This window comes from Hyperolius riggenbachi, chromosome 11 (assembly GCF_040937935.1).
Source record: "Hyperolius riggenbachi isolate aHypRig1 chromosome 11, aHypRig1.pri, whole genome shotgun sequence".
Lineage (NCBI taxonomy): Eukaryota > Metazoa > Chordata > Amphibia > Anura > Hyperoliidae > Hyperolius > Hyperolius riggenbachi.
Window position 1 is genome coordinate 18,450,923 of NC_090656.1, and position 18,296 is coordinate 18,469,218.

Here is an 18,296-nt window from a genome sequence, read left to right on the forward strand (position 1 = left end):
TAAACTTGGTTTCCACTTGCGGCGCAGGGAAACGTAGCAAACGCACGTGTAAAATACGGTCTGCTTCCACTTGCGTTTTAAAACATACTTGAAGGGATCAAAAACTTATAAGATAATGAATTGTATGTGTAGTACAGTTAATAGAACATTAGTGGCAAAGATATGAGTCTCATATTGTTTTCCAGTACAGGAAGAGTTAAAAAAAGAACAAAGAAAAACAACAACTTCAGTTATCGATGCTAAATAGCTTCTCTGAACTATTCAACCCAACTTGTGTCAAGTACAGTCCTGTTTTCTGAAGCACTTCAACAGGCAAGAAACAGTGAGCGATAGCTTGAGTCGTTTACTGCAGGAAAATTTAAAGGGTCATTATTTTTGCTTTGTTTTATACAGGGCTGTGGAGTCAGTACAAAAATCTTCCGACTCCAACTCCGACTCCTCAGTTTCTGAAACCACGACTCCGACTCCGGGTACCCAAAATTGCTCAGACTCCGACTCCTCGACTCCGACTCCTTAGTCTAATACTTAACAGGGCTGTGGATTTTGTACAAAAATCATGCGACTCCAACTCCCGACTCCGCAGTTTCTGAAACCACGACTCCAACTCCGACTCCGGGTGCCCAAAATTGCCCCGACTCCTCGACTCCTCGACTCCACAGCCCTGGTTTTATAGCTTAAAATACTGAGTGTGGTTTCAAAATTGCAACTGTGACAGAATGATGCAATGTTATAAAAAAAAAAAAAAAAAAAAAAAGCTACATAACTGAAAATTCAAATATGAGACTTTTCTTTGCTGCTCCTGTTCTGTTAATTATCCATACTAACAAACAACTCCTATCATAATTTTTTTAGCTTCAGATTTGCTTTAAAACGGTTCCGTTTAGAGAATCTAAAGTCCCAACCTGCAGCGTTTTTCCAGACAAGCGGGTCTGATTCCCATAAATACCTGTAGTGGAAACGCATCCTCCGGACACAGACTGGAAATGAAAATCAGTGAGAGCAGACGCTGCACTGTCCCCTCTGCTATGATGGGGCCTTTGCAGGTGGGAAGCAAGCCTTACACAGATAACTGTTTCGCAACTGTAAACTAGAAAGACAGAGTGTTGTGCTTCCAAGCTGGAATTGTACCTTTGATTTCAGCGAGGGGTGCACTGATTCCTATACAGAATACTGGTTTAAGAATGGACAAGCTACCTTGTGTGCACCCTTCATTTTGGTAATCTACGCTAGCGACAAAGGAACTTTGTACCGTTCCTCTTTAAAGAGGAACTCCAGTGAACATTTTACTGTGGGCAGGTGATGTAGCTGCTGCATGGTTTTTGGCAGTTGGAAACAGCTGTAAACAGCTATTTCCCACAATGCAACAAGGTTCACAGACAGGGTTACTTGTGGGAGGGGTTACTTGTGGGAGGGGTTTCACCACAATATCAGTCATACAGCGCCCCCTGATGGTCTTTGTGAAAAGGAATAGATTTCTCATGTAAAAGGGGGTATCAGCTACTGATTAAGATAAAGTTCAATTTTTGGTCGGAGTTTCTCTTTAAGTGACATGTGACATGATGAGATAGATATGTGTTTGTACAGTGAAAAGCATATAAATAACTAGGCTGTGTTCCTTTTTTATTTTATTGTCTGAAAGGGTGAAACATTCGGATATACGACTGACAGTTTCTAATCTGGACCTCGTCTGACTAAATTACCTTTCTTCTATATTGCAGTCACTTACAGTAGGCATTAAAATCTGACAGAACCGACATGGGCTAGTCCATCTCTTCATGGGGGATTCTCAGCATGGCCTTTATTCTTTATAAAGACATTCCCTGAAAAAGATTTATACAAAGATGCTGGCCAGCCTCCCTGCTCACTGCACACTTTTTTGACAGTTGGGCGGAGCAACTGCCATTCACTAAGTGCTTTTGAAAATAAAGAAAATCCTGAGAGCCCCCCATGAGAAGATGGGCTAGTCCAAAACCTGTCGATTCTGTCAGGTTTCTACTACTTACTATAAGTGACGGCAACATATGAGAAAAGTAATTTATGGCTCATTTTACTCTGGGAGAAATAATCTTCTTGTATGTATGTATGTACAGTGGCTTGCAAAAGTATTCGGCCCCCTTGAAGTTTTCCACATTTTGTCACATTACTTCCACAAACATGAATCAATTTTATTGGAATTCCACGTGAAAGACCAATACAAAGTGGTGTACACATGAGAAGTGGAACGGAAATCATACATCATTCCAAACATTTTTTACAAATAAATAACTGCAAAGTGGGTTGTGCGTAATTATTCAGCCCCTGAGTCAATACTTTGTAGAACCACCTTTTGCTGCAATTACAGCTGCCAGTCTTTTAGGGTATGTCTCTACCAGCTTTGCACATCTAGAGACTGAAAACCTTGCCCATTGTTCTTTGCAAAACAGCTCCAGCTCAGTCAGATTAGATGGACGGCGTTTGTGAACAGCAGTTTTCAGATCTTGCCACAGATTCTCGATTGGATTTAGATCTGGACTTTGACTGGGCCATTCTAACACAGATATGTTTTGTTTTAAACCATTCCATTGTTGCCCTGGCTTTATGTTTAGGGTCATTGTCCTGCTGGAAGGTGAACCTCTGCCCCAGTCTCAAGTCTTTTGCAGTCTCCAAGAGGTTTTCTTCCAAGTTTGCCCTGTATTTGGCTCCATCCATCTTCCCATCAACTCTGACCAGCTTCCCTGTCCCTGCTGAAGAGATGCACCCCCGAGCATGATGCTGCCACCACCATATTTGACAGTGGGGATGGTGTGTTCAGATTGATGTGTAGTGTTAGTTTTCCGCCACACATAGTGTTTTGCATTTTGACCAAAGAGTTCCATTTTGGTCTCATCTGACCAGAGCAGCTTCTTCCACATGTTTGCTGTGTGGCTTGTGGCAAACTGCACTTCTTATGCTTTCTGTTAACAATGCCTTTCTTCTTGCCACTTTTCCATAAAGGCCAACTTTGTGCAGTGCATGACTAATAGTTGTCCTATGGGCAGATTCCCCCACCTGAGCTGTAGATCTCTGCAGCTCGTCCAGAGTCACCATGGGCCTCTTGACTGCATTTCTGATAAGCGCTCTCCTTGTTCGGCCTGTGAGTTTAGGTGGACGGCCTTGTCTTGGTAGGTTTACAGTTGTGCCATACTCCTTCCATTTCTGAATGATTGCTTGAACAGTGCTCTGTGGGATGTTCAAGGCTTTGGAAATCTTTTTGTAGCCTAAGCCTGCTTTAAATTTCTCAATCACTTGATCCCTGACTTGTCTTGTGTGTTCTTTGGACTTCACGGTGTTGTTGCTCCCAATATACTCTTAGACAACCTCTGAGGCCCTCACAGAGCAGCTGTATTTGTACTGACATTAGATTACACACAGGTGCACTCTATTTAGTCATTAGCACTCATCAGGCAATGTCTATAGGCAACTGACTGCACTCAGATCAAAGGGGGCCGAATAATTATGCACACTCCACTTTGCAGTTACTTATTTGTAAAAAAATGTTTGGAATCATGTATGATTTTCGTTCCACTTCTCATGTGTACACCACTTTGTGTTGGTCTTTCATGTGGAATTCCAATAAAATTGAGTAATGTTTGTGGCAGTAGTATGACAAAATGTGAAAAACTTCAAGGGGGCTGAATACTTTTGCAATCCAGTGTGTGTGTATGTGTGTGTGTGTGTGTGTGTGTGTGCGTACGTGTGTGTGTGTGCATGCGTGCGTGCGTGCGCGTGTGTGTATATACACACACACACTCACCTAAAGGATTATTAGGAACACCTGTTCAATTTCTCATTAATGCAATTATCTAATCAACCAATCACATGGCATTTGCTTTAATGCATTTAGGGGTGTGGTCCTGGTCAAGACAATCTTCTGAACTCCAAACTGAATGTCAATTTTGAGCATGGCATGGTTGTTGGTGCCAGATGGCCGGTCTGAGTATTTCACAATCTGCTCAGTTACTGGGATTTTCATGCACAAGCATTTCTAGGGTTTACAAAGAATGGTTTGAAAAGGGAAAAACATCCAGTATGTGGCAGTCCTGTGGGCGAAAATGCCTTGTTGATGCTACTAGAGGTCAGAGGAGAATGGACCGCCTGATTTGAGCTGATAGAAGAGCAACGTTGATTGAAATAACCACTCGTTACAACCGAGGTATGCAGCAAAGCATTTGTGAAGCCACAACATGCACAAGCTTGAGGCGGATGGGCTACAACAGCAGAAGACCCCACCGGGTACCACTCATCTCCACTACAAATAGGAAAAAGAGGCTACAATTTGCACAAGCTCACCAAAATTGGACAGTTGAAGACTGGAAAAAATGTTGCCTGGTCTGATGAGTCTCGATAGAGTCAGAATTTGGCATAAACAGAATGAGAACATGGATCCATCATGCCTTGTTACCACTGTGCAGGCTGGTGGTGGTGGTGTAATGGTGTGGGGGATGTTTTCTTGGCACACTTTAGGCCCCCTTAGTGCCAATTGGGCATTGTTTAAATGCCACAGGCTACCTGAGCATTGTTTCTGACCATGTCCATCCCTTCATGACCACCATGTACCCATCCTCTTATGGCTACTTCCAGCAGGATAATGCACCATGTCACAAAGCTCCAATCATTTCAAATTGGTTTCTTGAACATGACAATGAGTTCACTGTACTAAAATGGCCCTCACAGTCACCAGATCCCAACCCAATAGAGCATCTTTGGGATGTGATGGAATGGGAGCTTCATGCCCTGGATGTGCATCCCACAAATCTCCATCAACTGCAAGATGCTATCCTATCAGTATGGGCCAACATTTCTAAAGAATGCTTTCAGCACCTTGTTGAATGCCACATAGAATTAAGGCAGTTCTGAAGGAGAAAGGGGGTCAAACACCGTATTAGTATGGTGTTCCTAATAATCCTTTAGGGGAGTGTATGTACATACATAAAATTAAGAAGTAATCCTTCCTGAGTAAAATTATTCATAAATTACTTTTCTCCTATGTTGCTGTCACTTACAGTAAAGTAGTAGAGCTCGGACTAGCACAAATCCTGTCGGTAATGTCAATCTCTCCATAGGGGATTCTCAGCATGGCCTTTATTCTTTATAAAGACATACCCTGAAAAACATTTATACAAAGATGCTGGCAGCCTCACTGCTCACCGTACACTATTTTGGCAGTTGGACGGAGCAGTTGCCATTCACTAAGTGCTTTTGAACCTCCCTGGCGGTAAGCCCGAGCTGAGCTCGGGCTATGCCGCGCAGGGGGAGATCTCAGCCCCTGGTGGGGCGATTTACATGCTGTAAATTGCTGTGCGCGCAGCCAGCACTTTGCTAGCCGCGCGCACAGCTTGATCGGCCGCACGCAGCGGCTGAAGAGGGCCCCCCCCGGCAGAGCCCTGCGCTGCCCGGATCAATGAGTTCCGGGCAGCGCTATGGGCTGGATCGGGTGTGCCTGACGTCAGGACGTCGGCTGACGTCCATGACGTCATCCCGATCGTCGCCATGGCGACAGGAGAAGCCAAACAGGGGAACGCGTTATATACGCGTTCCCCTGTTTGCTATAGATGCCGGCGACGATCGGACTAGAGGGCCACATGCGCCCTCTAGTGGTGTTTCATGTAGCTACCACTCTGGTAGCTTTACATGAAACAAAAAAAAAATTTAAAAAAAAAAGGATTTTTTCCATTTGGAAAAAAAAATTAACCGCCAGGAAGGTTAAAAATAAAGAAAACCCTGAGAGCCCCCCATGAGGAGATGGGCTAGTCCAAAACCTGTTGATTCTGTCAGGTTTCTACTACCTACTGTAAGTGACAGCAACATAGGAGAAAAGAAAATTATGGCTCATTTTACTCTGGTAGAAACATACTTTTTGTGTGTGTGTATATATATATATATATATATATACATATATACATAGTTCAGTTAGTAGCTAGTAGGAGGTGAGGTGTTTTTAATTTAATTTCTCCCATTTAGCTGACCCCTGGGCTTTTGGCATGGTTCCCACTAGAACGCTGATAAAAACTAGCATTTTTGCCTGGTTAGAGTAGGACTCACCAGATCGGGGACACTTTGGCGCAGTTGGTGAGCTTAAACGCGTTAAAGCGTAACCAAGAGTCCCTGTCACTGTTTTCCTGTTGTGTGCTGCAGCACCCTCTGTATTTATATATTTCTTATGGAGTCTGGGGACCTCCAGTGCTGCGTGCATGTATATATATATATATATATATATATATTATGATTTTCGAGAGGAACTGTAACAACATATAGTAGAATGCAGTAAATTATTCAGGATGCCCACATTTATGTTAAATATCCTGGTTTCATCATCAGAAACGCCCTCCCATTGAGGCTTAGCCTAGCCCCTAGGCTCATTAGGTACGGTATGCAGAATTCTCCACCCAGAGCATTCTGGGAGATCAGATATATTTTCTACTGACTTTAGAACTCTCAGTTAACTAACATTCCACAGAGATTACCTGACAGGGATAAAGATGTCGCCATGTGGATACATTTCAGAATATAAATCAGGGAGAGGGTAGATGGGCACACACTGACTAAATAATGTATAAATGAATATTGTAAAAAAAAAAAAATAACCAATTTTATTAATTATGTTATTTTGGCTACAGCTCCCCTTTAAACTGGATCATAGAGAATTCAGCTACCGTCCGCTGGGGATGAATATTTAATCCCAGCGTTCCCCTTAATGTTTGTGTTTTGGGTCAGGCAACATGCTGGTTTGCTTTCAGAGCTTCTCCCAGAGGAACTGAGCTCAGCAACTGAATCTCATTTACTCCCAGAGTCTTTTCATGTTACTTTGTTCATTTTAATTACAAAAAAAGCAGAAAAACAACCCCTTTGATCTTTTAAAAGTGCGCAGATTAAAGAAATCCCCCTTGCGACGGGGCCGGGTTCACATGCGGAACAATGGAGTCTGGCATACACGCAGCGGGTGTGGCCCAGTCCTGGATTAGTACATACGGCCCCCGTATTTCAGCAAGGTTGCTGCTTCCATTGACATCACTGGCGTGTGTAATGTGGGGTCTAGCAGCTAATCTGCTGATGGTCTCATAGATCTGCTAATAAGCCCACATAATGCGGCAATTGCCTTCTAGATTCGCCTTTGCAAAACGTTTTACGTGAGACAGATCTGCTGGGAATTGTTCGTCTTTGCAATTATAGGGGAAATCTTATTCCATCGTATTCTCTGTGAATTACACAAAGTGGTCTAGCAAGTACGAACGCTTTCCAGACCGGTAGGAAGGAGCACCGCTTGAATACGCACCTAGCATGCATTTTTCTAAATTAAAAAAGCTTAAAGGGGTTCTGTGGAATGTAAAAAAAACAAACAAACACTTACCTGGGGCTTCTATCAGCCCCCTGTAGCTGTCATGTCCCGTGCCGTCCACCTACGATCATCTGTTCCCCGCCGCTGGTCCCGGTATAATTAACCCTCTAGCACGTCTGCGGCTGTGTGGGCATGCTCCCTCTCATCTCCTGGAGCTGACTGCGCCTGCACAGTAAGCTCCCGGAGACGCGAGCGGAAGCGCGCACTATTTGTCTTGTTAGACGAATAATTCACCAGTGCAGGCAGCAGGAAATGGAAGATCGTAGGAGGACGGTGCGGGACATGACAGCTACAGGGGGCCGATAGAAGCCCCAGGTAAGTGTCAGGGTTTTTTTTACATTCCACAGAACCCCTTTAAGTACCCTTTTTTGCCAAAGCTTAAAGAGGTTGCAAGTTAAAACGGGCGTGGATTTACTAGGTATATACAAACAATCATTAACACTCTGCAATCCAACACTCTCAACAAGCTGGAACTTTAGTAATGATAAAAGCAACTTGAATGCAAGTTGTATTCGGTTGCACTAAATGGAGGATATTCCCTTCCAAAATGGTATTTTATGCAAAATCATTCTGTACTAGATCCTTTCACCAGCGTTGAGGTTCCCACCAAGTTTGAAAGGGTCCCCACTCTACCCACACTAGTCTGCAAGGAGCTGGGATCCACGCTGAGGCTTGTCAGGTTCAACCATCTAATTCATTCTGAGATCCCCTGGGAGCGGCAAACTGCACTACTACTCACACCATTATATCAATGGGCTGCACTGGCACAGGAGCAGGTGAGCCAGACCACAATGGGTGCTGAGATACACCCACAAGAAGGGGAAGCCGTGCTCGTCCTGTTGAGGGCCCAGAATTTAAGGAGGAACTCCATTGAAATTAATGTAACAAAAAAAGTGCTTCATTTTTACAATAATTACATATGAATGATTTAGTCAGTGTTTGCCTATTGTAAAAGCTTTCCTTTCCCTGATTTACATTCTGACATTTATCACATGGTGACATTTTTCCTGCTGGCATGTGATGTCACTGGAAGTAGAAGTAGTGGAAACAGCTGTAAATAGTTATTTCCCACAATGCAATGAAGTTCACAGACAGGAAACTGCCAGGACCATGGTCCTGACATCACACTGTGGGAGTGGTTTCACCACAATATCAGTCAGCGCTCCCCTGATGGTCTGTTTGTGAAAAGGTAAAGATTTCTCATAGGAAAGGGAGTATCAGCTACTGATTGGGATGAAGTTCAATTCTTGGTCACAGTTTCTCTTTAAATGGGAAAGGAGGTGCTGAGGGGAGTGGTCAATTTACTCTGCTGGGAAATATCGCATAGTGTATGGGAACCTTTAGGCATCTGCAAGATATGGTTATGGGTTTTCAGATACTCTGTTGTACTGGGGCTACTGAGTGATCTATGCATGCATTACACAACAGATTTAAGTATAGATACACGCACAGCTAGCCATTTCCAGTAGAGATCAGAATCCAATCCCTAGGGCGACAGTCCGGGCATAAGCGTTATACGGTCTGCTACAGCCTATAGTTGCACAACATGTACTGTGTCTATGGTGATGGACTAGGGATGACAAAAATCACAAGGAAAAAAAATCCAATGCTATTCAGGAGTGCCTGGAGAAAGTCTCCCAGTGTCAGGAGGCAGTCCCTCCTCTTTTACCGTTTAAACCGCCCTTCTGGTCATTTCATGGGATGGATGGCTTCACTGACCTATAGGAAAGCTACATATTGCTCTCTATAGTGTATCAACATAAGCTCTGTTTATATCACCCAAGTTTGCAAAGTTTGAAACATTCAGTATTTTTCTAGCATTTTACATTTACAGCCCTTTGAATATTCACGTTTGGATCTAAGCTGGACACACTTGAATGGACAAAAACAATGTGAAACTCAGGCGATTCCTTTTTCTTTTCCGCCCGCGGTGTTTGCACAGCGCTTATCTGCGTGATCGGGCAAAACTTTGACTTTCCGATCGTTAAAAAAAAACCCAAAACATAAAAACATTCCCAGAGCCTCCGATTTTTCTTTTTTTTTCAGGGAGGTCTCTGTTTCGCCATCGTGATTTCGGAAAAAGTAAAGAAAACAAGAGAGGAGCGGACAGAGAAGGGTTTGGGGAAGAGCCAACTAATTGTTTTGCTTCAGCTTGGAGTAACCTTTAGCTCCGCAGACTCCGATTCCTCTCCACTCCGCTGAACAAAACAAGCCTCTATTCCCAGCGGACGCCTGACATTCCAACCATGTGACACGGATCATAGCGAAAATAGAACTGCGCCTTATCGCGACCAACAGTGAAACCGCGCTGCAGCACCATGGCACGCTTTAAAGGGGAACTGCCCTCATTTTCAACCAACTCTCCATACATGCTCAAGAAGGTAAAGTCAAGAAGGTAAAGGAGTAACCAAGAACTGAACTTCATCCCAATCAGTAGCTGATACCCCCTTTCCCATGAGAAATCTTTTCCTTTTCTCAAACGGATCATCAGGGGCTCTGTATGGCTGATATTGTGGTGAAACCCCTCCCACAGTGTGATGTCAGGACTGTTCTGACTTCACAATGTGGGAGCCGTGTTGCATTGTGGGAAATAACAGCTGTTTCCAACTGCCAAAAAAGCAAGCAGCATCTCCTTCCACTGACATCACCTGCCAGTAGCAAACATGTCACCATGTGATAAATGTCAGAATGTAAATCAGGGGGAGGAAAAATTTTACAACGGGAAAACACTGACTAAATCATTTATACATAATTATTGTAAAAATGAAGCACTTTTTTTATTACATTATTTTCACTGGAGTTCCTCTTTAATGCTCCCTGGACCCAAGAGAACACGTGTTCTGTCGCTACGGAGAAGGGAGGAAGGCCAATGGCACGATGCAATACCAGCTAGCAATGAGATCCCCCAACCCGTCCTCAGTGTTTTCAAAAAACAATTCTTTAAAGGCTACCCAAAGTGACATGTGACATGATGAGATAGATATGTGTATGTACAGTGCCTAGCACACAAATAACTAGGCTGTGTTCCTTTTTTCTTTCTCTGCCTGAAAGAGTTAAATATCAGGTATGTAAGTGGCTGACACAGTCCTGACTCAAACAGGAAGTGACTACAGTGTGACCCCTCACTGATAAGAAACAGAGGTGGACACTAGAGGCATAAGGGAACAGAGGTGACACAGAGAGGGAGAGTGGACACACAGAGGCATAGCAAAGGTACAAAGAACAGAGGCAGCACAGTGTTTCGACTTATGGACAAATTCAGGTTAAGAACAAACTATCTTGTTTGTAGACCGGGGACTATGGTACCTGTATAAGTGCAGATAAAATCCATATTCCAAGTTAACCACAATATCTAGGGAACACTTATTTATGTAACACCCTTAGATCTGTAAGAGATCTCACAATCACATTGCCGTAGGTGTGGCCGGATTCTGCCTTGTGGATCACCACAAAGCTTCGGGTGGCTGCGGTGAGAAATGGCCGGGCTGGGAAGACATGCTGGCCTAGGCTGGCTCTCTGTGATCACTGAATAACTGCTATGTGCTCAGCAGACTCTGGTAACACGCTACACGCTGTAATTGTGCATTGTTCAGCCATGTCCCCCTGCGGATTCCTGAGCAGCTTGTGGCTGTGGGAGGAGGACAAGTGACAAGTCCATGTGTATGTCTGTTCATAGTCTTACTATGTGAGCAGAGGGAGGGGGGGGGGGGATTTCAGATGGGCGTGGTGAGAAAGAGGACAATGCGGTCTGGTGTAAGGGGGACACATGTACACATTGTAGATTCTTGGCTGAGATGGTCTTGAACAGCCATCTCGGCCATGTTGCTACAGCCATGTCAGTGAGAAATAAAATCTGCTACCCTCAGATGCAAAACAAAAAAAATAACAGCTGCTTGAACTCCACAGACCTGTCTTGTGATCAGCAGTGTTTCATCAGCCAAAAAAAATGTTTACTTTCAGGAGAAACTGATCTGCAGTTTGACTGCCTCATTTACGTAGATAAAAACACTTTTTTTTTTTTTTTTAAAGTAAACCTGTGAGATCCACAGATCTCAAAAGTAGAAACTTATCTCGGCAGAGGAGAGCCTTTGGATCCTCCAAAGGCTTCCCGCGTCCTGCTCCCGACCACCCTTCAAGCACACGGGGACCCACAGAAGTATGCAAACGATCGCAGTCACATTGCGCAGGATGACTCGCGCCTCTGCAATAGCAAGGAGTAACTGGTTGGGCTCCATGCTTGGGCCTGTGCAGTGCGGCTGTGCGCCATCCTCAAGGGGTTGTAGACGGGCTTTTGGGGAGTGCCGGCGCTGGAATGCCAAGGAAGAGGGGGTGGGGCTTGCAGCTACTAAGTACTCAAGAGACAGATCACCATCTGGTCAAATCTGATTGGAGATCTGCTGGATGCCATAAACCGCAGGGTGATTTCCAATCGATATCAGCATGAAATCTTTCAGAAGTTGGCCTCGTAGTCTTTCCCGAATGTTAGATAAACCCCACGGTGCCCAGAACATTAATACTTTACCTGTCCACTGTCCACCGAGAGACCACTGTTGTGTCCGCACTTTTCTTCCTCATTGGCGCCCCCTGTGGTCGCCGATGTACGGCACGTGGGGCACGTGTGTGTGACGTCACACACCCGCAGGCATCTGCGTGGGGCGCCAATGAGGAAGAAGAATGAGGACACAGCTGCTAACACTTGAAGGATGGCGTGACCCAGGTAAAGCATTAACACACGAGCACCGGGGAGTCCATCTAACATTTGGTGGGGAGGCAGCCATCGTTCGCCATTATCGCATGTGGTCACTGCCGCCCAACCGATTGAGAATGTCGCCCGAGGTTTTCCAGCATGTCCAATTGATACATGCGCCTAATCTCGACCCCAAATTGGTTGAATCGTTGATTGGGCATGCTCTTGGTGGCGACCGATTTTCATCCGATTCCATACTAATTATCTAATCAAATGGTTATTTGGCCGCCGAGTGCTGTATGGCCACCTTTAGGTGAGCACCCACTTAGGGGCACTTCTTTTCACTACAGGTACACTTTATACTCTTGCAATAGAAAAAATAGAAAGCAACCCCAGCCAAGCTATTAGTAGGACTACTACTATATGCACCAATGTTTATGTCAATGTGTCACATGTCAGTTCAGGTGCACTGTAAGTAGAGCCTCATGCTACATAAAGGACAGGGACACCGAGAGCCCAATATAGTGTAGTAAGTACTGGTAATAGGGGGAGGTAGAAGGTAAGTATAGTAATACTCACAAACCAGGGTTACCACTTAGGCAACCACTGTAATTGCAGGTGGGGATAACAAGCCTGTCCCCACTCAGGATTAAAGGGAAGCAGAGATGAAGCACCCTCATGTATTTACTATATATATCAGTGGGAACGTTAGAGAAAACGCCTACCCTGCTCTCTATTTCATTCTGCACTGCACAGCTTGCTTCTAATCAGCCCTGATAAAATCCCGGACTGAGCATTCAGTCTGGCTTAGCTCAGGAATTTTTATAGCTCAGTCTGTGTTCTCTCATGTCTTTTCAAGTCCAAGCCTGCCCCCTGCTGGCTCTGCTCAGGAATCATTATAGCTGAGTCATTATAGCAAAGCCAGACTGAATGCTTACTCTGGGATTTTATCAGGTCTGATAAGAAACAAGCTGTGCAGTGCAGAATGAAACCGAAAGAATGGTAGGTGTTTTCTCTAATGTTCCCACTGATCTATATAGTAAAATACATGAGGGTGCTTCGGCTCTGGAAGTCGCTCTCTGTAGACAGGAAGACATTGAGGATTTCCTACCTTCCACTGTCTGTGGATTAGTACAATATACAAGTTAACAGAGGCGCCAAAAGAATAAAATATTATACAATTTTTAAAACATGGATGTGGTGGGGGTGGACTCTTAGCCACTCCAAAGGACACAACAAAAAACGTGTTAACGTATAACAGGAAACTTTATTCATACACTCCACAATTTTTGCAACGCGTTTCGCTGGCATGACCCCGCTTCATCAGGCAGTCCAAAAGGAGTGCACAGCATATGCTGTCCAGGTCTGTGCCAAGCGCCTCTGTGTCTCATGCTACATACACATTGGAGAACCTGCGGCATGCGGTTAGAATAAAGTTGAGGACTGACGATGGTCACTTGTCCAGCTCAATACAACGAGACCAGTATAACTCTGTTTCATAAAAGGTCAGTATATGGACACCCAACTTTGGCTTGATCCAGTTACATACACAAAATGGAATAAAATACACAAGAGCCTGAACTATAATCCAAGCCTGACAATGGAATATGGAAACAGGAAGGATGATGTCCGGCATGGAAGAGTGTGATTTGTGTGAACTCACTGCTGCCACGATGACTGTAATTATTGGCGCCAACAGAAGTACCGGTAGGTAGACTCGGGACTCTGCAAACACTTCCCCAGGCAAAACACAACGATCACCGAACACCAGGATGGTGGCAAATAGACCCAAGATCCCACCAGCACAACAAGCATGTCTAAAGCTAAACTCTACACAACAGTCACCATCTAACCCTGTAATACATCCTCATTTAAAACGCATATGAGCATACTGAAGAAACTTTACGGAATAACATGAGAGGTCTTTAATGTTCTGTTCTGACTCAGAAGACATGTCCAGATTAGAACTGAGCAAAGTTGCCCTGAAACCCATGTATCTAAGGGCTAGTTCGCACCAAAAATCGCTAAGCGTAATTGCAAATGCTTAACGATTTTTGTAGCGATTCTGGGCTCGCGCCTAGCAATTTCCTATTTATGCCTAGCAATTTTGAAGCGTTTTGTGGTAGTGATTTTGTAGTTCTTGAGAACTTTGTTATGGTAGCAAACAGGGCTGTGGAGTCGGTACAAAAATCTTCCGACTCCAACTCCGACTCCTCAGTTTATGAAACCACGACTCAGACTCCAACTCCGGGTAACCAAAATGGCTCCAACTCCGACTCCTCAGTCTAATACTTCACAGGGCTGTGGATTTTGTACAAAAATCATCCGACTCCTCAGTTTATGAAATCAACGACTCCGACTCCAACTCCGATCCGGGTGCCCGAAATTGCCCCAACTCCGACTCCTTAGTCTAATACTTAACACGGCTGTGGATTTTGTACAAAAATCATCCGACTCCGACTCCTCAGTTTATGAAATCAACGACTCCGACTCCAACTCTGACACCGGGTGCCCGAAATTGTCCCGACTCCACAGCCCTGGTAGCAAACAGCTTTAGGCAAAAAACGCCATAAACAGAAACATTTTTTTTTTTTAAATCGCTCTGTTCAGCGATTAAGAACGATTTTCGTTGAGGCGTAATTGCATCCAAAATGCTGCAGGTTTGTGTTTGGGGGAAAAAAAAATCCCATCGCTCTGGTGAAAACAAGCCCATAGAAGCACATTAGCCAAGCGCTTTTCGAAGTACTAGCGATTTTAAAGCGTTCTTGGTGGGTACCAGCCCTAATTCTGGGTTCCAACTGTTCCATGTCTGCAGAGACCAACCTTCTTGACTGTTCCTATAGCCATGCCAATAGCTCTTATATCAACTTACAATCAGATTTAAAGCTAATGGGACTAGTTTTTAAAAAAAAAATAAACCAGATACTTACCTTTGGAGAGGAAAGCTCTGGTCCTAATGAGCCTTCCCTCTCCTCTCCCGGTGCCCTCGTTGCGGGGGCAGCTCCCCGTTTAAATCCCCAGCCACGGGGGACTTCAGAAGCCTTTGGGAGCAGAGTCCTCCCAAAGACAGGCGGCTCCATACAGTGCATGCGCGAGTGCATGAAAGAGGGCGCTAATGTGTGCGCAGTGAGGAGGACTCGGGCTCCCGAGGACTTTCCGAAGTCTCCTTTGGCAGCGGAGCGAGCAGTATTTGACTAATTTAGTTAAATACTGCTCCCGGGGACAGCGCTACACCAAGGGCACCGGGAGAGGAGCAGGAAGCCTCATTAGGACCCAGATCCTTCCCTCTCCTTAGGTAAGTATCTGACTTTTTTTTTAAATCAGCGGTTCCCATTTACTTTAAATCCTGTAGATGTTTTTCTTCTGTTTGGGGAAAAGGCACTGGAAATACTGGAGGCCACGTCTGGAGTGTAGAGTGTGAATGATACTTTATAAAATAGCAGAAATGTAATGGCACATTGAGATTGGTGTGGAGGAACCCCACCTTGGCGTTAGAGGACACCTTACATTTGTTCCATCACTTTTGGCTTGGATAGCTTCCCTGAATCATGGAATCAGAGCAGCAGAACATGTGCCAGTTATTCCGCCGCCATGCTGAAGTCAATTCACCACCAATATCCCTTTACCTGCCCCAAAACCTCAGATACCATAATCTAGCCCTTCTGGGTACGTCTTTGAAAAGGGGCAAGCCATCAGGACTCCATGCTATTCTTTGCTGCGTTCGCCCTGGAGAGATGTGATATATGAAAGATAAGATGCTAATTTTTTAAACTTGCATTCAAAAATAATTCAAGTTGTATGCAGCTTGGAACCAGGCCAATCAAAATCTCTGCCTTGCGCAGCTGTAGGGATTGGAATGCAGCATGCTATACATTTTTTACCCTGCGTGCGAATCGGACTGCAGCTATTGATTTCAATACAATGCGTTTCCCTGTCTGAATTTGCATTGCCGCAGCTAATTATTATTATTATTTAGCATTTAGATAGCTCCGACATCTTCCGCAGCGCTCTACAGGGTATATTGTCTCGTCATGTGAAGCAGACCTGAACTCAGAATGTCATCTCTGCTCTAAAAAATACGCAACAGCATAATGACCTTTACACAAAAACATGTCTTTGTTACAGCTGATACAAATCCTGTAGTGAATCTGCACAGTTTCTACTTCCTGATTCATGGAAGCAGACATATTAACATCCTGTGCTTTCAAATGAGCTTATGTGACACAGAGGACAGATCAAATTACAACTTGTTATTAGACACAACGGAGGGGGGATTAGACAGGCTTAACTCTCTAAATACATACAGGGTGCATTTCTCTAGGTTTCCCTTCTGTCCTGTGCAAGAGTTCAGGTCCACTTTAACTGTCCCTCAGAGAGGCTTACAATCTAATCCTTACCATAGTCATATATCTATATCTTGTAGTGTATGTATGGTAGTCTACAGCCAATTTAGGGGGAAGCCAATTAACTTACCAACATGTTTTAGGGATGTGGGAGGAAGCCGGAATGCCTGGAGGAAACCCATGCACGCACAGGGAGGCCATACAAACTCCATGCAGAAAGTGCCCTGGCTGGGATTCATACCAGGAACGCTAACCATTACGCCACTGTGCTGCGCCCAGCTAATGGAAGTCGATAGGAACTTGTATGCAATGTGCAAACTTGTGCTGCAAGAGGTACATTTTTTCTCATGCATGCAAAAAACGCAAATTTTATCAGAAGTGCAATTCCCAATTGGCTTTCACTAGACGAGCAGTGAATGTTTTCGCACATTCATAAAATGCACGTGTGAACCCTGCCTTTTGGATCCCCATTGTACAGTCCCACCTTGCTAATAACCAGTACAGACACAACATCAAGCAACACGGCTACTAAATCGTAAATGTGACTGCATCTCCCATCCAGAGCACTTAAAGGACCACTATCGCGAAAAAAAACAGGCAGTTAAAATCTGACAGATCCGGATTTTGGGCCAGTCCATCTCCTCACGGGAGATTCTTAGGCCTTGTTTCCATCTGTGCGCTTCTATCTGCTTCTGTCCGCTTTTTATCAGCACATTCTGAACAGCAGTTTAAATGCCAAAATAGTAAGATACCAGCCAGACTCCCTACTCGCTTGCACACTATTATTTCAGTAAGACTTTGCAACTGCTGTTCAGCAAACGCTGTTGAAAATAAAGACAACCCTGAGAATCCCCCATGAGGAGATGGACTGGCCCAAAACCTGTCAGTTCTGTCAGATTTTAACTGTCTATTTTCTTTGCTATAGTGGTCCTTCAATATATAAACAGTTTATTGGCAAATCAGAAAGATATCAGGTGTGGCTGGTTCTGACGTTCCACGGCAAGTCAGCCGCCACTTTTGGAAAGAAAAAAAAAAATGTTAAAAGAGAATGAAAACATGAAATGAATAAGAACGTCCGCAAAGAACAATGTGTAACTAAATCCAGAGGAATCTTAATAGCGCCGCGTCTGTGTAAACAGGTTATGTAATAGCACCGCCTGCTATCCTCTATGGCCACCTGCTGGCCAGCAGATCTTACTACAGAATCTCAGGTTAAATTACAAATGAGGACAGGCACGGTTTAACCTTTTAACCATCAGTTTAACTCAGGGGTAGGGATCCTATGGCGCGGGAGGCAGATGTGGCTCTTTTGATGGCTGCATCTGGCTCACATACAAATCAGTAGGGGTTGATTCACTAATCTACACTGCTCAAGCAGCACAGCTTAGTGTGGCAGCGCACATAGATTTTTCAAAGTAGGCACGCTACTGCTGTAGCATGCACTGCTAACTTACTTGCGCTCCCCCCAAAACCAACAGCTGCTCCAATTGTCCCACTCTGGATCCTGTCAGGTCCAGTGACTTTGCAGGATGAGATTGCCGCACTTTGATTGGCCCAACAGGTTGCCGGTCACTTGACAGGCAGCCTATTGGGCCAAAGTGCAGGGATCTCATCCTACCCCAAGTCGGCTAGCTAATTGTACAAGCTGTTAGGCCCGGTTCACATTAGCGGCTGCTATCCGGAATCGCCGTGCCGGAGCCGTGCCGGAGCCGGACCGCATGCGGACCGGACGAAACGGACGCACGGCATAGCAATGAAAGTCTATGCGACCGTTCACATGCGTCCGTTTCGTCCGGACCGGAGCCGGACCGGATCCGGACTCCGGCGTCCGTTCCAACATGCGCTATTTTTTGGTCCGGCTGGTCCGGCTGACGTATCCGGACCGGAGCCGGAATGTTGCATCCGGCCAATG

At 44.8% G+C, this 18,296-nt stretch overlaps 1 protein-coding gene across 1 annotated transcript in view; it reads right to left on the bottom strand.

Moving 5' to 3' along the window:
- The window catches only part of LONP2 (lon peptidase 2, peroxisomal), a 162,867-nt gene that overhangs the window by 120,372 nt on the left and 24,199 nt on the right, over positions 1-18,296 (bottom strand). The gene's annotated exons all lie outside the window — the stretch shown is intronic.